This window comes from Canis lupus, chromosome 5 (assembly GCF_011100685.1).
Source record: "Canis lupus familiaris isolate Mischka breed German Shepherd chromosome 5, alternate assembly UU_Cfam_GSD_1.0, whole genome shotgun sequence".
In the NCBI taxonomy this organism is placed as follows: Eukaryota; Metazoa; Chordata; class Mammalia; order Carnivora; family Canidae; genus Canis; species Canis lupus.
The window spans coordinates 5,139,948-5,165,239 of NC_049226.1; the positions used below are offsets into that span (position 1 = coordinate 5,139,948).

The following is a 25,292-nucleotide window of genomic DNA, read 5'->3' on the forward strand; positions in this document are numbered from 1 at the left end:
CTCAATATAATGTTATTTTTAAAAAGGAGACACCTGAGTGGCTCAGTCAGTTGAGCGTCTGACTCTTGGTTTTGGCTCAGGTCAGGATCTCGGGGTCATGAGATCAAGCCCCGGCTAGGGCTCTGGGCTCAGGGAGGAGTCTGCTTAGGATTGATTCTCTCTCCCCCTCTCCTTCTACCCCTCCTCCTGCTCACTCACGCACACACTCTCTCTCTAAAATCAATAAATCAATCTTTAAAAAAAAATAAAAAGGACGTTCAAACTAAAAGCCTGGAGAAATAGATCCCAGGCACACATTCCTCATGGGAGTGCTGGGCTGGTTATATTAATAACAGACGAAGTAGATTTCAGGACAAAGGACTATTACCAGAGATAAAAAGAGATGTTTCACAATTATAATGGTGCAAATTAGATTTTAAAAAGCATAATTCTAAATATCTATGCACCTCACGACAGAGTTTCAAGATCCATTTGGCAAAATCTGACAGACTGAAGAGAGAAATGGTAAATCCACAATTATGGTTGGGGGCTCTTCTCTCAGTGACAGAACAAGTAAACAGAAAATCACTGAGCATGTGGGAGCCCTGAGAGGGCTAGCCACGAACTTGACTGGATTGACATTTTTATTTTTTTATTTTTAATTTTTTTCGGATTGACATTTTTAAAACAATACATCCAACAGTGGCAGGATACACATCCTTTTTTTAGTACACATGGAATATTCACCAAGATCAATTATATGCTGGGCTATAAAACATTTCTTAATATATTTAAGAGGGCTGGAATTACACTATCTGAACACAGAATTGAAATTACAATTTGATAGTACAGAGGTATTTGAAAAATCCCCCAAATACCTGAAAATTAAACAGCATATTTCTAAAGAATCGATGGGCCCAAAGAAGAAATCACAGAAGAAATTAGAAAAAAATTTTTTAATTAAATGAAAATGAAAACATCACATAAAAGTCTGTGGGGATGTTACTAAAGCAGCACTTACAAAGAAATTTAGCTTTAAATACTTATATTAGAAAAGAAGACGTGAATGGACCTATGCTTCCATTTTAAAAGCAAGCAAAGAGCAAATTAAACTCAAAGGGAATAGAAGAAAGGAAACAATAGAAAGTGGAAGTTAAATGGGGCGCCTGACTGGCAGTCAGAAGAGCATGTAACTCCTGATCTTGGGGTCATGAGTACAAACCCCAATTGGGTGTAGGGAAAAAAAAAAACCATTAAAAAAAGTAGAAGTTAATGAAGTACAAAAAAAAAAAAATCAAGTGAAACAAGGAGTGATTTGTTTGAAAAGATTAATAAATTGGTAAAATTATAAAATTGGTACACTTCTGGCTAGAATGGTAAAGAAAAGACATAAATAACCAATATTGGGAATGAAAGAGAGAATATCACGAAAGTACTAGAGATGATACAAGAATAGTGAGATATACTACAAATACTTTTATTGAGATAAATTTAATGACCTAATGACATTAACAAGTTCCTTAAAAAACACCAATCATCAAAATGGACACAAAAAGAAACAGAAAATCTGAATGACTCTGTAACTTTTTTAAAAATTTTTATTTATTTATGATAGTCACACAGAGAGAGAGAGAGAGAGAGGGAGAGGCAGAGACACAGGCAGAGGGAGAAGCAGGCTCCATGCACCAGGAGCCCGACGTGGGATTCGATCCCGGGTCTCCAGGATCGCGCCCTGGGCCAAAGGCAGGCGCTAAACCGCTGCGCCACACAGGGATCCCGGCTCTGTAACTTTTAAATAAGTTGAATGTGTCATTAAAAATCTTCCCGTAATGAAGACCCCAGGCCCACAAAATTTCATCTAAGAATTCAAACAAACGGTTACAGGAAAAATACTATGAATTCAACACAAATTTTACAGGAAATACAAAAGGTAGGGAACACCTTTCGCCTCATTTTAGTCTAATAAATTCAGAATCGCCCTGATACCAAAACCAAAGACAGTACAAGAAAACTGGAGCCGTATTCCTCATGAACATAAACTCAAAAATCCTTAACAAAATATTAGAAAATGAAATTCAAAAATATGTGAAAGGAATAATACATCATTTGCCTGTCCAGACCTCAGTTCCTCTACCTGTAAACCAAAAAGGTTAAGCCAGAATAGATTCTTTCTGAAGTCTTTTCTAAGCTTGGATTTTATGATGTGTTCATCTCTTTTCTTTATTTCTTTATTGAGGTATAAACGACATACAACGTTATATTTGTTGCAGGTATACAACGTAATGCATGGATATTTGCAAATGAACACCACAATACATCTCGTTTACACCTGTCACTGTACAGAATTACAGAACCTTTTTTTCCCTAGAATCATCTCTTCTAAAGGGGTTTAGGGGCCCCTGGGTGGTACAGTGGGTTACGTGTCTGACTCTTGGTTTAGGCTCAGGTTATGATCTAAGGGTCGTGAGATCAAGCCTTGCTTCTGTTTCTGTCCTCAACGTAGAGTCTGCTTGAAATTCTGGCTCCCTCCCCCCCATGCTCTCTCTCTCTGTTTAAAATCAAATCAAATCAAATCAATCAATCAATCTTTAAAGGGGCTTAGAGTTGCTAAAACTTCAGCTTCTATCAGCCTTGGGGTAAAAGGCAAGTTTAAATGGCATCTAAGAAGGATTTAATACACAAACATATCTCATTTGACTGTGCTTCATTTTATTGCACTTTGCAGATACTGTGGGGTTTTTATGTTGTTTTGTTTTGACAAATTGTAGGTCTGCGGCAACTCTGCATCGAGAGGGTCTATCAGTGCCATTTTCCCAATAGCATTTGCTCTCTTCATGTCTCTGTGTCACATTTTGATAATTCTTGCAATATTCCCAACTTTTTCATCATCACTATATTTGTTATGGTGACCAGGGATCTTCGCTGTTGCTACTGTAATGGTTTGGGGGGCACCATAAATCACGCCCATGTCAGACAGTGAACTTAATCAACAAATGTTACGTTCAGACCGGCCCACCGAATGGCTATTCTTGCATCTCTGTCCCTCTCCTTGGCCTTCCTTATTTCCTGAGACAACGATATTGAAATTCAGCCAATTAGTAACCCTCTCATGGCCTCTAAGTGTTTGAGTGAAAAAAAAAAGTTATGTGTCTCTCACCTTAAATTGGTACCTAGAAATGATTCAGTGTAGTGGGGAAAACATCTTAAAAGCCAAGACAGGCTGAAAGCTAGGCCTCTTGTGCCCCATAGTGCAAGCTATAGAGAAATGGTTCATGAAAGGAAAAGTCAGTCAACAGGTCAGACTTCATTGTTGTCTTATTTTAAGAATTTGCCATGCTCCTCCCTCCCCAAACCTCCAGCAACCACCGCCCTGCAGTGTCAGCAGCTACCAGCATTGAGGCAAGACCCTCCACCAGCAAAGAGATTACAACTCACAGTGAGCTCAGATGATGGTTGCATTTTTTAGCAATAAAGTATTTTTTAATTAAGGTATTTACATTGGTTTTTAGACATAATGGTCTTGCGCCCTTAAGAGACTGCAGTACAACGTAAACACAACTTTTATATGCACTGGGAAACAAAAAATTATTTGACTCACTTTATGGCAATATTCTATTTATTGCCACGGTCTGGAACAGAACCAGCAGTATCTCTGAGGTATACTTGTAAAGTTACAAGGTGGTCCTGTCCCCCATTGACTCAAGTAGCAGGGATTTTTGGTCAGAAGAAGCAGAGTAAAGGATATTGGATGGGAGGGATGTGTTGGGGCTGGGTCCTTGTGCCACACTACATAAGTAATTCTGCACCCCTTCTAGAGTTCTCCTGGTGCTGAGACAGTACATATATTAGTTGGAACAGCCAGTGACTGCTCTACAGTGGGGCTCAACCTGGGTGGTACTCAACTTGAGAGCCAATTATATCCCGACAGAAGTCAAGGGCACCCCCCATAGAACTTATTCCACCAACACTTTGAAAATCAGGGGAGAAAGAAGCCATTTGTGGGGTCATACAAAGAACACACCAGAAGTTAAGTTTCCTATGTTCCAACACTGCACCTAAGTGTGAAATTCCAAAATAGGATCACAAACTGGAGCTATAAAAATATAATTGTTATGTTTGTGTTTAAATTGAGGACTTACGGAATTGCAGACAGGAAAAGGGTCATTTTCTTGCAACTGGTCGACCATCTAATATAAGGAAATGCCAAGTCCAGTGCAGAGTACCGTGGACGGTCATCGTAGGGCCCCGAATAGGGTTACCAGGCAAGGCAGTGCCAGGAGAAAGAAAGGAGAGGATCTTGACAAAGCTGGAAAACACCAGGCTGAGTTTCACCAGCTCCTTCATGAGCTTAATCCCAGGACCCAGAGATCATGACCTGAGCTGAAGGCAGATGCTTAACCCACTCAGCCACCCAAGTGTCCCGAGATAATCTTAATTTTTAAAGGATAGTATATTATATATAATTCTCTAGTTGTATGGAGCTAGTCATTTTCATCTAACCCTTTGTGCTGTATTTATAAAGCCTTGAGTAAAAGGCCCCCATCGGATATTCTGAGTCTTGGTCACATAGACCCCAAATCATTTATTGCAGTCAAGATTTTAGTGCTTTGAGAGGCACCTGGTTGGCTTAGTCAGTTTTCTCTTCATTTTTAAGTTTTCTCTTCATCTTTGGTGAGATTTTTTTCATCTTTGATGCCCTTTAAAATCACTACTAAATGTTTTAGTATCTCCTTTTACTTACCCTGTTTGGAACTTGGTATATTTCTTTAATCCAAGGTCTTATGTTTATCTTCAATACTGGGAAATCCTCAGCCATTATGGCCTTGAACATTCCCTCCCTCCCTTTGTTCTCTAAATCATGCTCTTGCATCTCTCCGTTTTGCTTTCTGGAATGCCTAATAGATGTGTATTTCACCTGTTCATCCTAGTCTCCAAATCCCAACTGTCCTTTTGTATTTCACTCTTAAAAAAAAATAAAAAGATTTATTTGAGATTGAGAGAGAGAGAGAGGGCATGACTGGGGCGGGGAGGGGCAGAGGGAGAGGGAGAAGCAGACTTCCTGCTGAGCAGGGAGCCCTGATGATGTGGGGCTGGATCCCAGGACCCCGGGATCATGACCTGAGCTGAAGGCAGACACTTAACTGACTGAGCAACCAGGTGCACTGTTGTATCTCCCTGCTGATCCCTATTCCATCTCTTATCTCTGTCTCTGTAATTTCAATTACCCTTCTGTTCTCCAGGCATCTTTAGCTGTGTCTCATTGACTATGGATTTTAAAAATCTCAGGCACACAGAATTAGATTGATGTTAATCCTTGGCTCATTACATACTGTCTTCATTTGTTAATACACGGCCCTCCTTGGCTTGTTGAGGTATGTATCTTTTCATTAATAACATACAAAATAACCCCAAAGGCATTAAAATGTCAGCAATAACTTAAATCTACTTCCATCTACTTTTGTCCCAGTGCTTTTCCTCTCCTCCAAGGAAATCACCACCCTGAACCTTGTGCTTATTAGTTCTCTACCTACAAGTTTTTAAAATCATATTTTAAGAATATATGGATTCCTAGAAAGCACATTATTCCTTTTTTTTAAAAAAGGGTGTAACTTTATAAAAATGGTTCTATGCTAAAATTGTCTTCTGGGACTTACTTTGTCACAATTGTGTTGTTGAGATTCATGCGTACTGCTGCATGTAGCTTCATTTGTTTTGACTGCACCATAATGTCCCATTGTGTCATCAGGTGATTATGTCATAGTTTATTTATCCACTCTTTGGTCAACAAGCATTTGGGCTGTTTCCAGGTTTTTGCTATTACAAACAGCACTATGGTAAACATCACCGTTCACATCTCTTGCATTTCTCCTGCTTATGTTCCAAGAAATGGAATTACTGAGACATAAAATATGGGAATGCTCAGCTTTCAAGATAATGGCACAGTCTTTCCTATGTGATTGTACCAAACAAATCTACTTTTTAACCTGTCCATTGAGTTTTTTTTTTTTTAGTTTTCAGGGACCGTATTTTTCACTTGTAAAAGTATCATGTAGTTCTTTATTGAATTTATCTTTATGTTTCCAAACTGTTTTCTGCTGTGATTATAGCCTCCATTTCTTCATTGATCTATCTCATCAGTTTAAATAACCATATATCGTCATCTTTTTCAAGCTGTGTAATTATTCCAGTTCTTGAGTCAACACCCATATACACTCCCTCACCCCATGGTTGTTTGTTTCTTCATGTGCTTTATAAATTTTGATTATGAACTTATCATTAGCATAGCTTTTTTTTCCCCCTGGGGGAATCCTGTCTAATCTGGCTTCAGTGCTTCTACAAAGTGGCTTTTTAATTACTTCTACTGGAGCCACAGGGATTTCAATGGTGTAGAATGTAGTTTTTGTTTGTTTAGAGACAGAGAGCATGAGCATGAGCATGGGTGAGGGTGGGGTGCAGAGGGGGAGGGAAGGAGAGCATACCAAGCAGGCTCCACGCCCAGCACAGAGCCGGATGTTGGGCTTGATCCCAGGACCCTGAGATCATGACCTGAACTGACATCAAGAGTTGGATGCCTAACTGACTGAGACACCCTGGTGCCCTGAAAGTATGTTTTATGTTATGCTAATATCTAGGTTTGGGGTTTCCATCTGTATATATAGCACACATCTAGATCTCACACCTGTCACGGCACAAGCCTGGAGTTTTGCCTTCTCATGGATGACTGTTTGTTTGTTTGAACTCCAGGAAGCCTCCACGGGATGACAAAGTTCCTTGCTACTTCCAAGGTTGATGGATGAAATTTCCCTAGTTCCCTTTCCAGGGACTGGGAAGCCCTTTGGGTCACTGAGGCCTTTATGGTGTGTGTGTGTGTGGGAGGGGGGGGATTCAATTGTAGTTTCCAAATGTATGCATGCTCAAGACCAGTTAATCAATACGAGTGTAAACATGAAAAACTGGTCCACAGTCCCTCGAGCCTAAATGCAGGCCTGAAGAACCTCTTGGGCCATTATGACAGCAGCTCCTACTTTCCCCTCTCTCTGGGTTTGAGTTCTTTCTCTTCGTTTGTTTAGCTAGCATTTCCATGCATAGAGGAAATAAGAGGGAGTGCCCAAGTCAGGGTAGGCAAGCCTGTTGCTAGAAATTCTACTGGTATATTTTATTCAAGTACTCATATCATTCGTCCTTGAACTGTTGCTAATTGATTAACTTTAGGTCTCTCACGCTGAGGGCAAACGCCTCGAAGGGCAGGCACATTTTATTCATCTTTGTCTTCTGCACGCCCATGACTTTTGCACCAACATGTTACCACAGAATACACACCCAAATATAATTGTGAAATGCAGACATAACGAGCAAGGTAATGAATGAATGCCACCTGGCATCATCACCTTCATGCACTCCACGTTCACTTTCCAATAAACTCCCATTTCTACATTTTATTCAAAGGAGCTTTAAGGTCTAATAAGGCAGAAGCTTGTGAAGGTCACAGAAGAGCAGTCAAGGAGCGGGGCCGAGAATCTGGGAATCCTGAGCCCTAGAGAGCTGACAACCTGTTGTCTCTGTGCTCCAGGGAGTGTGAGAGAACAAGACGGCTGCCACCTGGAGGCGTGAGCTGTGCATTTTACAGGATTTGTACACTCACTTTTTTGTTTCGGACTGAGCCAGGGCTTGTGAAATTTGGGGAGTGGGAACATCTCCAAGAAAGTGGCAGAACACAGGTGGCTTTTGTGCAAACTCTCTTTCTCAGTCCTGCCAGAACTTAACTTGCTCCACCTGCATTATTCTTGCCTTTCCAGTCACAATGGGGACATTTAGCAGCACAGAGTTGATGTTGCAAGGGAGTGCTGTGTGGTGTCCACTTGCGTGCACATATGCCCGTGTGCCTGATGGGCTACAGCCCTTGTCCTTGGGAAAGGAAGCCCAGCAGCCCCTGAGTAAGCCTGCCTCCGCGCTTACCCCGCATACGGAAGCTGTTCTGTGCCCGCCTTCCCCCACTGAATGTGGGCTGCCTGAAAATGGGAATTTTGTCGACATCGTCTTTTACCCTCTGTGCCAAGAGAGGTAATGTGTCCTGAATCAGATGATCTAAGAGGAAACATGAGACAAGATGCCCCCAGAGTCCAGCTGCTTTTCTGGGCCAGGATCTGTATCTCTCGTGTTGGCCCAAATCTCTGAGGATGAAGGGTCCCCTTGCCCCTCTTTCCGGCAACAAGGGCAGACACCAAGGCAACCCGTGTCCCTCCTTGCCTGGCCCAATTCTCTATCAGCTTTGGCTTCTACTTATGAATGTGATAACAAAAACATTTCCTTGCATGATGACAAATTATTACTTTGACTACAGAAGGGAGGATGTTCCTTCAGAGTTTTAGCAATGAGAGGAAATATAAAATTATTTTAACATGTCCATTAAAGATGTGTAAGTGTCCAAAAGAAAAGTCTTCGGTAGGCCTGTCCCCACCTTTGAGAGCTAGAACCAGTTTGTGGCTTCTTCACTAAGTGTGTGGCAATGGTGTCCCCAAATAGCTTGGGGTGATGAAAGAAATCGGCGTGGAGAGACACCTCCCTATTTGTCTTCTCAGCCTTGGGAGTGGGCCCCAGTAGGGCTTTGCCCCAACCCAGGCCTCTCTCTGCCCAGGGCTATGAGGTACTCAGAGTTGTTACATTCTGAGTGTGTGAAAAGCGCAAAGGGAATATGAGTCAGAGAAATAATTCCTAGGGCCAACCTCACCCTAGAATTGTTTCATTCGAATGGGGAGCTAGAGATGGGGGAACAAGCCCTTTGCCAAAGTCTCCACACTGTTCCGACTTGCCTTTGACTTCAGGCCTCAGCAAACACTGACACAGGGCTGACAACTGAGAAGGCCTTGATTCACAGAGCACTCCTCCGTCCCAAGGACAGCGAACACTGTACGTGGAGGTTCTAAAGCGCTTCCACACACTGTGAGCTGACCCTGAGCCTCTCACCACCTAGGACCCTGGAGGAAATTTCCAATGGGCAACGTGCCCTATTAAGAGGCAGGACCGAGAAAAAGCTTCTTCTGTACAGATGCCATTAGGAAAGTTGGATGCAGAGCCAAGTCGGGTGCTGTGTTCTTCAAGGCAGGAATCTTGAGGTCACTGGGGGAATTTCATAATAGCTCCTGCTCGCCGTCAACCAGCTTCGGGGGGCTCCCATCACTAGTGGGGTTATATCGTTTGATGACACGAGCATGGAGAGTCCCTCTGATTTTGATAGCCTGGCCCTGATGGCACAAACATCTGGAGTTTTTATGACTGTTTCTCAGACAGTCTGGCTAAACGAGCACAGCCCTCGCCCACTTCCCTGGAACACCACGGTGGGCCACATGTTTTCCTCTCGGTGGCAACTCCAGACTTTCTATAGAAGAGGGTCATAGGGGCACCAACTTTGGAAGCGGAGGCTGGGGAATCTGTCCTAAACCTGAGCTTTCATGAACCACGTGATCAGCTGGCTGGAAGTGATCACCAGAAAGGAAACAAACATAAAAGCACAATTAGAGAAAAAAATATATACTTTGTTTACACCAGTGAGATACTCTTTGGTTTATGCGAACATAAAATCTGGAATTTATTTTTTCTTTCTTATATTTAGCCAATTATTCCAGTTGTATAGCATTTGTTTCTGCTTAGTTTCTTTCTTCTAGATTATTCCGTGACCTTTCTGGCCTGGTAATTTAAAATACATACCTTATGATTATTTATTTAGCTGAAATTTATTTATTTATTTATTTATTTATTTATTTATTTATTTGCTGACCTAACTTGTTGGGACTTTGGACAGGGTTGATGCAGATGGGTGTGGGGTAGGTAATACTGGCCCTGCCCACATTCCTTGGCTCCTTGGGACCCTAGAAGGAGTGCTGTTGCTTTGGAATTAGACTGACTATATACCTGTAGTAAAACACAAAGATCAGATGGAATCCAAACATGGAGACTTTCACTAGCAAAGAGAGCAAGTCACTACTCCTCTCTGAGTTTCAAGATCCTATAAAAGGAAGAGGTTGGCCCAGATGACTCAGGTCTCTTGTTGCTGGTTCTATCTAGCTATCCACCATCCATCCTCAGCAGATTGGGTTACGGGGCCTATTTTCATCTCTCCCATCTATTTACTATAATCCCAGAATGAGTTCTTTCATGCTTCCCTGATCTCACGTTTCCCAGTTGCAAAATAGGGACTCGTATTGGCCTCTCTGCTACTCATAAGCATCTCAAGGAATCTCAGCCTGTCTGACAAGAAAGGTGATTTGGCTCATCCCTTCCCGAAGAAACTCCAGAGGTCAACCAAATCTAGGGAGAAAGACCCACACAAACACAGCCAGATACTTCCTCTCTTGGAACGAGGAATACAAAGGAGAGGAGAATAGCTCAAATATGGGACCACCTAAGACAGCCTGGACCACAACACTGGCACCAGGGCTCCAATCCCTGTCCATGGGACTTGGTCACTCTCACATTTACAGAGGGTTAGAGCAGGGAGGCCTGCAGTGATCATCTCACAGCCACAATTCTGAAGGATGATATGAGCTGCGATCAACCTTTATTAAGCCTGAGAACATCTTTTTCATTCAACAGTTAATCCAAAGAGAACCTGTAATGTGCACAAATTCAGAGCCAAATCGGATGAAATAAACTCTTCCTTCTAAGAGTTTATGGTCTAAATTAAGCAGCACAGACTCACAATGGGGGAAACAAAGCCTTCAGGAGCAATGAGTCCAATACTGACACCAATGACATCCTGGTCCCAGGTCGGGGCTGATGTACTCAGGATGGGGTAAGGGCTTTGAGTTTTAGATACGGGGAAGTGCTTTCTGCAGGAAAAACCACTATGTCCTGGCAGTCAGGACTTTCCAGTTAGGAGGTTTCCACACTGGAGAGAATTCCAGGAAGTCAATGGGGTCGATGTGACATGACCCTGGGAGGACAAGAGATGGTGCAAGGAAGATGTTGAAGGCAGAGTGAGCCAGCTCATCTAAGGAGGACCAACATTTTCTAGAGCTTTAAAGTACATGATCCCCTGAATTAGAAGCTTTTAAGTTGACTTGTTTTCTCTCATTATTCAGTTGTCTCTGGAAATCCTACCTCCTGCCCGACCCCTTCCCAAGATGTGCCCAACCCGACCCAGTATCTTCACCTTCTACCTATGGTGTTAGAACTCAAATGGATGTTTGCTCTCTCCATCTATGTTCACACTGGCCTGTGGCACATATTTTCATGGCGTAGTAAATCATGCCACTGTGTTCTCTCAGCAGGCAGACAATACACATCACATAGCCGAAGCATGTCAGAGTGGGAAGAAGGGCTCACTACTGTAGCCCACTCATTTCACAGACGAGAACCTGGAAGTTACTGGAGACTCTATAAAACTTGCCTCGTCAGTGACTTTGGGAACGCAAAGTGCAGTGCTGTCATTCTGTGGCTTGGGTTTGGGACCTGCCTTCCTGCTGTGCTCCGTCTCGGCCTCCACCATCCCTGTCCCTGGCACCACCACCCCCCACCCTGAGGGCGCCCAGACCCTTCCTTTTTGGCTCCAGCATGAAGGCAGCAGAGTAGGAGGAAAGACTGGACTCCAGCAGAGAAAGTGGGGGCTGGCGGGGAGGGAGAGAGAAAGAAGAAGAAAAGAAAGGCTACAGACCAATGAAAATCGCCCTGTGCACACAGAGTGGGAGTGATCACCTTGATTACACCACTTCTACAGACAATTCACGATTCAGAAGTGCTTCAACCAAGGCAGCCACCTTGGGAGACTACCATGAATTTGGATCTCTGTGTTGCAGCATGCTTAGGTAGGAAGGAAGAAGCTCTTTAACTCAAACATATTCTAACTACTTAGTCTCTTAGAGCTCCCCCCCTTCTCTTAATGGAAAGTACATTTCTCCCCTAGAGGCTTCTATTCAACTGTAGCTGCAAAAGAATGAGTTCTGGACTCAGGACCAGCCTAATGATGCCTATTAATGAGTCTAGCTATAATTCCAGGCCAGGTAAGGAAAGTTCTTGAAGCTGTGAAATGATAGGATAGGAGAGAAAGTGGTGGAAATTTCAGTGCAAGGTTAGGTTGTGTGTCCTAAAAGCAAAGTTTTTAAAGAAAGCATGCCTAGCATAAGATTGGGTGTGAGGGAGAAGCTAGTGCTTACAGGGCGGCAGCTCAGAAAACAAAACACAGAATTCAAATTTGAAATGGTCAATTTTATTTGTGCACTAGCAACTCAAAGTTCTATTTAAAGATTTTTTTTAAAAAAGATTGTATTTATTTATCCATGAGACACACACACACACACACACAGAGAGAGAGAGAGAGAGAGAGAGGGAGAGACACAGGCAGAGGGAGAAGCAGGCTGCATGTGGGGAGCCCGAAGTGGGACTCGATCCCAGGACCCCGGGATCACGACCCGAGCCAAAGGCAGATGACACTCAACTGCTGAGCCACCCGGGCACCCCTCTATTTAAAGATTCTTACGACAGTGTAAGATTCCCTAGAAAAATGCAATTTCACTTTCTAGTCATTGTGGCAAATATAACAGAAATCATTAAAAAGATATTAAAGGTTTAACGTTACTATGCTACAGCGATTGGCTTCTGTGTTGCCCTGGTTGGTGTCTATGCATTTCATGAAGTGTTGTACTGACTCGTGTACAGATACATAATTTGTATTTAGTTTGTTGTTGCACTTGTGATTATTTGCTATAAGAAGTTGGTCATTTGGTGGTTGGCAATGCATCATGTGGCTTAGTTTCTACTGGAAAATCTGATTCAGCTTACATCATTTTGACTTGTAGCACCTTTGCCAGGAATGAATTCTAGGAGTGCAAGACAGCCCTGTTTTTTTCCCAGGTCTGTAGAGGCCTGTTGGTTTTAATGGGTTATGTGCAGGACACAAGGATGTGACTCATCTATCCACTTAACAGTCATAGAAAAGTACACAAACAACTCAGCCTCAGCCATAATACTCATTGTATGGACCATAGTGAATGTGCACTCCCACTGAGTTTTTGTGATTTTACAGGAACTGGGGCAAGGGTGCCCCGTGAACAAACAAAATATCCATTAAGTTCAATATCATCGATGTCGTTAACGTGACTGTAGTGAACTGTTTCCAGAGGACGAGTGTGCTGAACCATGTGTTGTGACCTTGAACATCACTGTCATCCCATTCTGATGTCTTCCTGCCTTGGAGAAGAGAAGCTGGTAGCTCCATTTCCCAGAATCTTCTCTACATGGTTCCAAGAGAGATCTTCCAGGGAGAGGCTCTTAGGTGAGGAAGGGGGAAGACTGAGATCTTTATTCCTCAGAGGCAGACGTGAACAGATGCACAGAGAAATGTAAACAGCTTTCAGATGGACTTTTTTGAGAATGGTCTATACTGTGCTACCGGCTTAAATAGTTGGTGGGAGCCCCTAATAGATTTTTTGGAGTTTCCCAGGTGACATTACCAATAGCTCCCTGATCTTTGCTTCCCTGATGGTTGTGGAAATTTTTTTTTTATCTTAAAACTCTTAATACTCATAATACACAGAGTAGCTTCCATTTTCCTGATAAACTGCAGACCGCTATAGTTAAGTAATTATTAAGTAATTTAATACACGATGAGAAAACAGGATGGAGAGAAGTATACTGTGTTATGGGAATGCCTGTGAAGGGAACTACATCTCAAAATTGGAGGGCGGGAGAAGAGAGACTCCCTGAGCGGTCTCCAAGCTGAGGCTGGATGGATAAAAGGGAGGTGGTCAAAGTGCATGGAGTGGAGGAGACGGGGGTCATGTTCAACCTGTGCAAAGACCCAGAGGCCAGAGGGAGTTCAGGGAGGGTTTTGATAAGTGCCCCATTGTGGGGGCAGGAGGGAGGCGGGTGGGAAGCCCTACGAGCAATGGGGAGATAATGCAGACTTTCAAATCATCAAGTGACATTATCAGGTTTATGTTTTTTATTTTTTTTAAAGATTTATTTATTTATTTATTTATTTATTTATTTATTTATTTATTTATCTGTGAGAGACAGAGACAGACAGAGAGAGAGGCAGAGACACAGGCAGTGGGGGAAGCAGGCTCCATGCAGGGAGCCCGACGTGGGACTCAATCCCAGGACCCCAGGATCACACCCTGGGCTGAAGGGAGGCTCTAAACCGCTGAGCCACCCAGGCATCCCCAGGATCAGGCTTAGTATTCCAAGCAATCACTCTGGCTACAGGATCCAGAATGGATTTCAAGAGACCAAGACTGAAGGCAGAGACACCAAACTAGGAGGCCAATGCAACTTTCCCTAGCCTGGACCTGGCCATGGGCAGTGGAGCTGGAGAGAAGGTCACAGATGCAAGAAATGTTTAGTACATGACCGGCGGAGGGCTTAGGGGATGGAAGAAGTTGAGGATGACTCATTTCACACATAGGGAGACTGAAGCTCAGAGAGGTCACGCAGCTTACCTAAGGTCACACAGCTTGGAAGCAGAGGAGTCAAGATCCAAGCTTCAATGTGTCTAGCTCTGGAGCTTTGGCTTTTAGCTCTAGGCTCCATAGCATACAAATCAGAACACAGTCACAGACGTTCAACTGAAAAAAAAAAATTAGCACGAGGTACTTGTTGCACACACAATTACTGTTCCATATTCATATGCCAGTGGTTCCTCTGGGCTCTCTTCATCTCTTCTTTGATACTGTATTATTTCCTAGGTGCTTTAATGTATTTTCATGTTTTTTCCTCCACATTTGTGTAAACGTTGTTGTAGTTAAAGGAAAAGGAAGGGTTAAATAGGATTTCTTCCCCCTCCCTACAATTTTAGTTTCCTTTTAAAGTAAAACCGAAAGGCACTTCTGTTTTACTTTTGGAAGTATATAAATCTGCAACTCTGAAAGTTCTAGGGGCTAAAAGCCATGACCAGCTGTCGTATTTTGTTTGCCAAAATGACTAAGATGATGCATAAGGTTGGGAAAGCTGTAAAATAATTATCGCATATTGCTCCCAAACACCCACCTCTTCTATTATATTTTAGGTGTTCTAAACGAGTCCGAACAGTCGGAAACAAATACTGACTTGCCCACGATTCTCCCTTCTGTTCACGGCTGTCTCAAGTCTCCATCTCCAGAACAAACCTCTCTGCTGAGTTCCAGACACCAGAGGACATCCCCAGACTAATGACTCAGGTTCCTTAGACTTTCTACACTCCAACAATTTCGATTCCCCATTGTGCTTTTCTTTCTCAAATCCGCATCAACCAAGTCGACAAAACCAGACACTGGGAAGATATTCTAGATTCCTTTCTCCCCAATTCCTCACATCGGCTCAGCCACTAAAGCCTGATGATTCCAACTCTTCGGTATCTTTCCTCTCCACTTTCACGACGGCTGCCTTAGCACAGGCCAGCGTTTCCAAATGTCTGGCATGATGATTTTTGTGGTGCAGACACAAGAAATCTGAATTTCTGAAATCATGTTAGTCTATAGTTTTCATACCCCCTTAAGTATTTTTAAATAATAAAGATTGGCCACCATGATAAACAATGTGTAGTTTTTCTGTCATAGGGTTAGAATAAGCATTTGAAAGGTTTTCTGTAAAGAAGAACAAGATATAATAATAAATGCTTGGTTATTACTATTATGAGCCAAAATATTGCAATCAAATTACATAATTCAATAACATGAAAAACAACCTCTGCTTAATGTAGACACTTGATGATGACTAGAAGATAAAATAATGAGAAGATAAAATTAGAAGGGAATATTAACCCCAAAGAAATGCTGAGTAATGATTTTATGTTTTTTAAAGTTATTTAAATTCCAGCTAGTTAACACACAGTGTAAACTAGTTGCAGGTGTACAATATAATGATTCATCACTTCCATACAACACCCAGTGCTCATCACAAGTGCCGTCTTCACTCCCCATCATCTACTTTGCCCATCCTCCCACCATCTCCCACCTCCCCTCTGGTGACCATCAGTTTGTTTTCTACAGTTAAAAATCAGTTTTATGGTTTGCCTCTCTCTCTTTTTTTTCACCTATGTTCACCTGTTTTGTTTCTTAAATTCCACATAGGAATGAAAGCATATGGTATTTGTCTCTCTCTGATTTATTTCACTTAGCATAATACTCTTTAGCTCCATCCATGTCATTGCAAATGGCAAGATTCCATTCTTTTTGTTGGCCAAGTAATATTCCATTGTATGTAGATACATCACCTCTTTTATGAAGATCCATTCATCAATCGATGGACATTTGGGCTCTTTCTATAGTTTGGCTATTGTTGATAACACTGCTATAAACATTGGGGTGCATCTATCCCTTCGAATCAGTATGCTTTTATGCTTTGGGTAAATACCCAGTAGTGCAATTGCTGCGTCATAGGGTAGTTCTATTTTAAGTTTTTGTGGAACCTCCATACTGACTTCCAGAGTGGCTGCACCAGTTTGCATTCCCACCAACAATGTAAGATGGTTCCCCTTTCTCCACAACTGTTGTTTCCTATGTTGTTAATTTTAGCTATGAGTAATAATTTTAAATCATTGATTTTAGAATCATTTTAAAAATGGAAAGATAGAATTGCAAATATTTAATATATTAAAATTATTCTTAAAATAAAATTATAAATCACACAAGCATGAATCTCCTTGATCAGTAATCTAACTTTGTTTTAGGACAAAGATTCCAGGTGTCAAAAAATGTCTTTTATCTTGTGTTGAGGTTAGTTGAATTGGTTGGTTGAAGACGTGTTAAAAACATCTTTGGATTGGGTGTTAGTGAACATGTTGCTTCGAATAAGCTCATTTTCTCTTTTTACCAATGAAAATATTTTGTCTGCTTGGCTTGGTTTTTGTTTTGCCATTTATAGATATTGCTTTTCTAAATTCAAATTTTAGATTAGCTTCTGGTCTCCTATTTTAGAGCATTCTATAACATTAGTCTGTTTTTCTCTGTTTATTTCTTTTGTCAAAATACTTGCAAAGACCTATAGCTTCTGATGAATATTTACACATGAGAAATGCTAATAAGAGCTTGGTAATATTCAAACAACACAGCATTTAGCTCTTCTAACAAGCTCAACAGTGCCCCATGGGATTGCATGCCCAAATTGCCCATTCGGGACTTATTTTGCTTCCAAAAACTTGTTAATTTCTTAGCACACCACTGAGAATTTGTATGAAGTATACTATGTGTCTAAACTTATTAATATTTATTTTATTTGCAAGAATGACATCATTATCAGAAGACAGAGCCACAGAAACACACCTATAGCATGTCAACAACCATAAGCAAGACCAACTGATTATATTGTGACTGCTTCCCTCTTACATGCTTCTGCTCCAGTTTCTGGAATGTCAGCTTCAATATTTGACTCTGTGGCTCCATGGTTCCTGCTCTTGTTTTTGACTTGATGTTGAATGGGTTTCTTTGAGCCATTAATGCCTCTAATGTTAATAGTTAAGCTCTAATTCTCACAGGCAAATTATACTTTCTCTCATTTTTCTGATTATTATTATTGTTAGGATTTGGATAAACATAAAATTCTTCAAGAAATGTCAGGAAGGAATTCCTACATGAAAACAGTAGTACAGATTCCCATAATCTCGTAGTCAAAGAATCACTCATTTGGTCTCTGGCCTCATGCCATGTATCCTTCAATCTATCCTCTCCACCACTTATTCTGTAAAATGGAATGTACTTACCACATTGTATTATAATTTTTAAAGATGCTTGTAGTTCCCACTTGATGGCAAATTTCCTAAAAGCAGCGACTAAGTCTTATTTAGTTCTTTATCTCTAATGTCTAGCAGTGAATTAACATGTTTTAGATTCTCAATCAATTCTTGATGAACTTAGATGAGTCAAATTAAATTTATTTGAAATAGAAAGACAGTGAGGACTTCTGATTCTGGAAACCTGTGGGCTGAGACAACAAGACACCTCCCCACTACAGATTTCTAGAAATGGTAGATAACATATAACTAAAAACTCTAAAATAGAGCTGAGCTCCAGAGGAAAAACAAGAAACATTTTAGGTGCCACAAACAAAAAGAGACCGGCAAACAGAAAATCCAATGGGACATGAAAGTCAGTCATATGAGCTAGAAGCTGACATCGCAATAGCAGGGGTTGGGATTGGGTAGAGGATGAGGGCTAGGTAGAGAATGGTAAGGGAATCCAAAAGATTAGTATAGTTTCAGACCAGGAATAAAGCTTAGGTTTTTATAATCATACAATGAAAGAAGGCCATCTATGAAGGTGACAAGAACTTATAACTCTCAAGAATGCTGAGCGGAAGGAACATGCCTTTTATGAGAAATTAAAGGCCAAGCCTCCACCCTGCTCAGGACTGGCATCTAAGTGTTATTGAATCATGTGGTTCAGGAATTCCAAGCCTGAGAAATTAACATAAAATTTGGAGCTTGGCCAATAATAGCTCTAACCCATTTGGCAAAGCAAATGCAGGACCACTCTGGAGGGAATACCTCCATAACTCAGGTCATACAGACTTTGCATAGAAAGTACAACCCCACTAAAAATGAACTCACAATTAAAAATGGTGAAACATGCAAGAAAGTCATTCATCATGAATAAGAGCCAGGAAACAAATTAAAAAAACAAAAAAACAAACGTCACCTAAGAACTGCTTTCTATTTTTAAAAAATCAAATATTTAGAATTAAAAGGAAGAATAGAAACTACAAAAAAACACTATTTTTAAAAGAAAGGTAAAAAATAGAATTTCTGTAAATGAAAATAAGTTACTGAAATGAAAAACTCAAATGGACTATTTAAGCAACAGATTAAATAGTCAGAGAATTAGTGAGCCAGAATATAGAGCTGAGAAAATGATCCAGCATATCTACAAAGGAACAATTCAACTGAAATCAATTTATTAGCAGTAATAGAAATGAAAAGACAATGGACTAAAGGGATGAATAAAAAATAATTGTCCATCCATGTGCTAGATATTTTCAGTTTGCCTCTCTGGACTACTTCCACCTTTCTGCTCATTGCTTCTTGTCCCAGGAGGCTGACGTTTATTACTTAAGTCACTTGCTTTTTGGCTTCAGGTTGGGTTCAGTCACTGTAAGGGTAGAGGGTGGTAAGATAGCTCAAAAGAGAGGACAGAGTATTTATTCCCCAAACCAGTACTGCCCTGAGATCCAGACAAGTAGGACCCCTGTTCTGGGCCCTGCACTATAAGGTGTGTGGGGGCTGGGGGATGGAGTAGAGACATGTTCTGGAATGCCTTCCTTAAAATTATCTCGACCCCTGTCTGGTACGTGGGACAGGTAGGACCAGCAGTACTGAACAGTTGGGACACCATAGCCTGCACATGGTTCTGCATGATTTTGGGTTAATTGAATCATAATTTTCTAACTCTTCCTTCAGGGGCTGGAACTGGCTGGAACTCTTCCTTCCGTGGTTGGTAGTGCTGTCCAGGCAAGGTGCTCCAGGCCATATTGGGTCCTACAAGGGCCCTTAAAGGTAAGTGTCTTACTCAAAATTTTCCAAGTCCTCTTCCAGTGCCTGGGACCAGCTGGAATCAAGGGTGCAATCTGAGCAGGAGCTCTGAGCTTGGGCTGGGACCTGCGTGGGCCCCAGGCCCTATTTATCACCTTTGAGGCATATTTTGACCCTGTAACCCACTTAGAATTGGGCCAAAAGAACAGAATGGTGCTGATATGCTGATTTGGGGTGACTCATATCAGGGAGATGAGTTCAGAACTCCAGGCTACTGGACTGTTGACCTTTGGGCTTATGCCTTTTATGTAGACTCATTATACTACTCTTGCCTAAATGTGTTTTGCCAGTGGTACTGACTCTAATCACTAGTACCCAAAGGCAGTGGGGACAACAGCGGGTGTCCTTTATCCTGTGTACGCTTCACTGCTGGCCCACTGGGTGGCCACCACCCTCTTCACAGGCTCTGTGCCATGTGCCAGGCAATTCTCTGGGAGTGGCCATGCTTATATCCTCTGAAGGCTTTCAAGACTGCTACCCATGTCTTAATCCACACCCTCTGTTGCTCCTGACTGATGTGGTATCAATTTGCTTTCCCAGGTCAGCCTTGAATGGAATGTTTAACATGACCAGAAATCAAATTATCATTCTCATTCTGCATACTCTGGATCAATTTGACCAACAGTCATTGTGAGTAAAACACAATAACCACTTTTGAGAGAGTCCCTGGAAGCCAGTGTGCATGAGCAGCACGATGGATGATGCAACATCATGAGTAATGATGTCAGGAGCATGAGATAAATGGTTCTAGAAAATGGCAGACTCAAAGAGACATATTTGTGTCAAAAAGTACAAGTTCGAAAGAGTTGTGCATATATCGTAAATCACTTTGGCTCACATGTGTCCTTGAACTTTGCAGAACATTTTTACAATTAAATCATTTATATAGAAAAGAGCCCTACTGTCTCTGCCCAGGGCCCAGCATACCACAGGGGCGGCTCTGTCTCAGGTTCTCTTTCTCTGCCAGGGCATATTTTAAAGTGTTCCTTTATAGGCAGAATGTATGGGAATGGGTTCTGAAGGTGTGAGATACAGGAATATAGAATAGAAAATTAGGCAGCATTTATTGATACTGGAGCACTCACCTGGTATTCTAGATTTATTTATGTATTTATTATTATTTTTTTAAAGATTGTATTCATGAGAGACACAGGGAGAGAGAGGCAGAGACACAGGCAGAGGGAGAAGCAGGGTCCCTGCAGGGGGCCCGACGTGGGACTCAATCCCGGGACCCTGGGATCGAGCCCCAAACCAAAGGTAGATGCTCAACCGCCGCTGAGCTACCCAGGCACCCCCGGTATTCTAGATTTAATATGTTGACTCAAACACCTAGAAGAGTCACATAATTGAAGCCAGGACTCAGTAATAGTGCATTGCAGGGTTTTTCAAAGTTCAATATGCAGAAAACCACTGGGCAATTTTGTGAAAATGTAGACTCTGATTCTGTAGGTTCAGGCTAGGCCTGAGATTATGCATTTAGAACAAGTTCTGATTCATTGATCATATTCAAATAGCAAAAACCTGTAACCAATAATGTGGAGAAAAGGGTCTAAAGGCTCAGAAGATGAGAAGGTTGGAATGGACTCACCATTAGCTCAGCCACTGCTTAACTATCCCCCTGGAGGTCCTAGGGGATATCCCCTTCATCAAAATATAATAACTGCATTGCTCAGGAAAGCACAAGAATTATTGAAAAAGTGTGGTAATCTGACATGGGCCAGAGATCATAGTAGTAGATGATGTAGTGGAACTGGAAAGAAATGACGGTAGAAATGACAGATTCCGGCATAGGAGAGATCTGGTGGTAGTGCTCAGCCATCAGAGACATGCTGGACAAACTGGGGTAGAGGGCAAATTATATTTTTACTCACATGGATCTCTATGATTGGAAATTCATCAGGCTTACGAAGAAACAGAATGGAGAGTCAATCTGCAATGGTGCTAACTGGAATATATACATGGAACTATTCTAGATCTGGGCAACATGATTCAAGATACCTTAGTGGGGTTACATAGCCTCTTTCCTAATTCTCAGACATAGCTTAGTTCAAAAAGTCTTGGAGTCTCTTGATTGAGGAGCAAGTTGAGTCCCTGTGGCAAAGGGACTTCGATGTTGTTACAACATACATTCCATGACTATTTCTGCAAATCTTTTCCTGAGAAGCTGGTACCCATTTACCAGGGTGACCGTGCATGGTGAAAGGTAAATATGCAGAATTTCTAGGTGTTCTTCGATACTGGCTTTGAGCTGATTCTAATTCCTGGATTTGAAAATGCCTCCAGAGCTCACTGTTAAGATTGGAGACTTATGGATGTGAGGTGATAGAAGGGATTTTGACTCAGGCTTGCTCATGGTGGGTCCAGTGAAATAAAGAACCCAATTGGTAGTGATTTCTCAAACCCCTGAATGTGTGGTGGAACTTAGACATGCTTAGTAAATAATAAAATCTCCACATTGGTTATGTAATCTATGGATTGAAAGCTATTAGGGTGCAATAGGCCAAAAAGAAGTGCTCAGAACTGCCCTTCCATAAGGGAATTTGAGATACATTTCTCCCACTGAGGACTTTTAAATGCAGGGGGTGTGATTCCTAGACCGGCTGCTTTTTTTTTTTTAAGATTTTATTTATTAATTCATGAGAGTTACAGAGAGAGAGAGAGAGAGGCAGAGGCAGAGACTTAGGCAGAAGGAGAAGCAGGCTCCTCAGGGAACCTGATGCAGGACTCCATCCCAGAACTCTGGGATCACACCTTGAGCTGAAAGCAGATGCTCAACCACTGAGCCACCAAGGGGTCTCCCATCTGCCTTTAATGTTCATGTTTGGCTGGTGAAAAAGTTAAGTGGGTCTTTGAGAATGAAACTTAATGATCTGGTAACTCTAAGTTGCTGCCCTGATGTATTTACTAGAGAAAGGAGATGGATCTCCTGATATCTGGTATGCAGCGTGGACCTAGCAGAGGTTTTCTGTTCTATTCCCATCAATAAGGATGATCAGAAGCAGTTTGCATTCTTGTGGTAGGATCAGCAGTGCACTTTCACTGTTTTTTCTCAGAGTTTTGCTCTCTGTCCTCATCTAGTATGAAGGGATCTTGAGCATTTTGATATTCCACAGAGCATTACTTTGGCCACCACAATGGTGATATTATGCTAATTAGATCTGGTAAACAGGAAATATTGCATACCTTAAATGTCTTAATAAAGCATATACATGCCTGAAGATCAGAGATAAACCCCACGAAACTCCAGGACACACAAAACCAGTTAAAAAATAAAAAAGGTCATTGACCTAGAAAATGTCAGGATATCCTCTTATAAAGTGAGTCAAATTGCTGTATCTCACACTGCCTACTATGCAGAAAGAGGCATACTATGTGATGGACCTCTTTAGGTGTTGGAAGCAGACATATTTAAGTGTAGCACTGGGTTTGGGGAGCCTGGCTGGCCCAGTCAATAGAGTGTGCAAGCCTTGGCTTAAGGGTTGTAAGTTTGAGCCCCACTCTGGGTGTAGAGATTACTTTAAAAAAATAAAATCTTTAAAAAAAAATGCAGGGCAACTAAATGTATCAATAGATCTATTCCCAAATAATTTATAAAGCTATCAGTTCTGAGTAAGTCCCAGAGCGAGAAACTCTAAAACAGATCCAGACCACAGTGCAAGTTTCCCCACTGCTTGGATCTTATGCCCTAGCAGCTCCAGTGGTAATTAGTGTCTGGTAGCTGGAGATGCTTATGGAAACTCGAGTAAGACTCAATGAGAGAATCATGGTATTGACTCCTAAGAATTTGGAGTAAGGTTGTTTTTTGCTAATAATGACAAAAGCAGTTATTGGCTTGCTAGCACGCTCTGGTAGAAACTGAGTGCCTGAGCCAGAGACACCAAGTCACTATGTGATCTGAAACATCCACCATTAGCTGGGTATTGTCTGCTTCATTGAATCATAAAATTGGACGTGTGTGGCATGTTAAATGGAAGTGGTGGGTCCGGAATGCACAAATAAATTACATGAACAGGTGGCCTCAGCTCCCATGGTATCTAGTCCTTCTCCTTTGCCACCATACCCTTGACCCATGGCTACAACCTCGTGGAGTGGTTTTTTTATTTTATTTCTTTAATGATCAGTTAACAGAATTTAACAGTTAACAGGCCCAACTTTAGAACAAGTCTGCACAGTATACAGTATACAGTATACTGGCGCTGGCTAGAAACGGACTGGCAATGCAATCACTCAAGAATGCCCTCAAAAACCATGGTGAAGGAAAATCCCCTCAGTGGGCAGGATAACTGGAAATATATCTGATTGCTCTCTGTATGGAAAGAAAGATGGCTTGAGGTATGACTCTACACTAATTTATGGGTAGTTACTAATAGGTTGGCTGACTGATCAGGGACTTGGAAAGATAAGATTGGAAGATTGATAACTAAGAGTTTTGGGAAAGGGGAATGTGGATGGCTCTTCTGTACTCAAGCATGAAGAGAGCTGCCCACTAGAGGGCATCCACTGGAAAGGAGGTACTCAACAATCAAGTGGATTAGAAGACCCATCTTGTGATCATTCGGCTTATTTCTTCAGCTACCTTGGTGCTTGCTCAATGAACCCATGAAAAATCGTTACCTCTGTGGCAAGATGGACATCATTCGTGGGTGTGACAACATACCTCTTCCTCACCAAAGATGCTCTGGCTACCTCTATTGCCGAAAGACACCTGTCAACAGGAAAAAGCAACATGCAATCCCCAAATGGCAGGATTCCCTGGGGATTGCAGCCTCCTCCCTGATGGCAGGTTCACTGTGTTAGATATGTTACATCACTGAAGGGCAGTGGTTTATTTTCATAAGAATAGACACAGATTTATCTTCTTTGCCCGTAAAGTTGGTGCCAGCATCATCATCCATGGACATAAAGAAAATCCTATTTGTTGTCGTGGCATTACACTCAATATACTCTCCAATCAGAAAAAAATATTTTTCAGTGAAGAGAGTGTCGGTGGGCGCATGGTCTCAGATTTCAAAGGCCTTACCTCATGGCTCATTACCTACAAGCTTAGGAGAATGACGAAATAGCCCGCTAAAGGGTCATTTACGAAACCAAATGGGGACAGCATTTTGCAAGGCTAGGATGTTGTCCAAGAGCACGAGCAGAAAGCACTGTAGAGTGCTATAAATAACCTACTTAAGACTTTTCACTTTCTATCCATGCATCATTAGGCTCAATGGAATTGAGATCATAATGCCCAAGGTAGTAATACTTTCACCATGAAAAATGGTTAAGTTAGAAGCTGAGACTTTCCATTGGCCATCTGGGGCCTTTCAGGTCTCAAAGGAGAGAGAGTCACTCTACTGCTGGATAAATGGTTTGAATTAGCAAAGGAAAATATGGCTTTTTTCCCTTCTATATAATGGGGACAAGGAAGACTATGTCTGGAACCTAAGTATTCACTAGGGTGCTTTTCACTATTTCCATGCACAAACATATTTGTCATGTGGGATGCAATAACCCAGTAAAAATATAATATTTAGGATAGAGTAAAGATACTATGTTTGGGGAAAACATGTTTTGTGGTAGGAGGGAGAATCAAACATGGGATAAGGGAAGGTAAAGAACCATGTACTGTTGGATTTTATTTGGAGTTATTAATATAAACTGTGTGCGTGTGTGTGTTTGTGTGTGTGTGTGTGTGTGTATTAGCTCTGTCTTCTGAAAGTATCTAGAAGCAATGGCATCTAAGGTAACAATGAATATGCTTAGCCACCCACCTCTTGGTTTCTAAGTATCATTCTCACTAAAAGAAGTTACAGTTGCTCAAGAAAGTGTCTGGCGC

At 41.7% G+C, this 25,292-nt stretch overlaps 2 long non-coding RNA genes across 5 annotated transcripts; one reads left to right on the plus strand and one right to left on the minus strand.

The window, feature by feature from the left end:
• Window positions 1-1,725: 1,725 nt before the first annotated feature.
• LOC111096089 lies at window positions 1,726-5,696 on the minus strand. 3 transcript variants are annotated; one of them, XR_005358818.1, is made up of 5 exons: window positions 5,634-5,696; window positions 4,721-4,941; window positions 4,119-4,166; window positions 3,137-3,234; window positions 1,726-1,767 (listed from the first exon to the last, which is right to left on the minus strand). It is a non-coding gene; the product is annotated as an uncharacterized LOC111096089 (long non-coding RNA). The 3 variants fall into 3 exon arrangements; XR_005358817.1 differs by lacking the exon at window positions 1,726-1,767 and adding an exon at window positions 1,793-3,045; XR_005358819.1 differs by lacking the exon at window positions 1,726-1,767 and adding an exon at window positions 1,793-3,045 and having other exon boundaries at window positions 4,119-4,285.
• A 2,157-nt stretch (window positions 5,697-7,853) lies between these two features.
• LOC111096090 lies at window positions 7,854-20,226 on the plus strand. Of its 2 annotated transcripts, none has more exons than XR_005358821.1 (4): window positions 7,854-8,040; window positions 14,978-15,128; window positions 19,340-19,435; window positions 20,012-20,226. It is a non-coding gene; the product is annotated as an uncharacterized LOC111096090 (long non-coding RNA). The 2 variants fall into 2 exon arrangements; XR_005358820.1 differs by lacking the exon at window positions 7,854-8,040 and adding an exon at window positions 13,015-13,246.
• The last annotated feature ends 5,066 nt before the right edge of the window (window positions 20,227-25,292 follow it).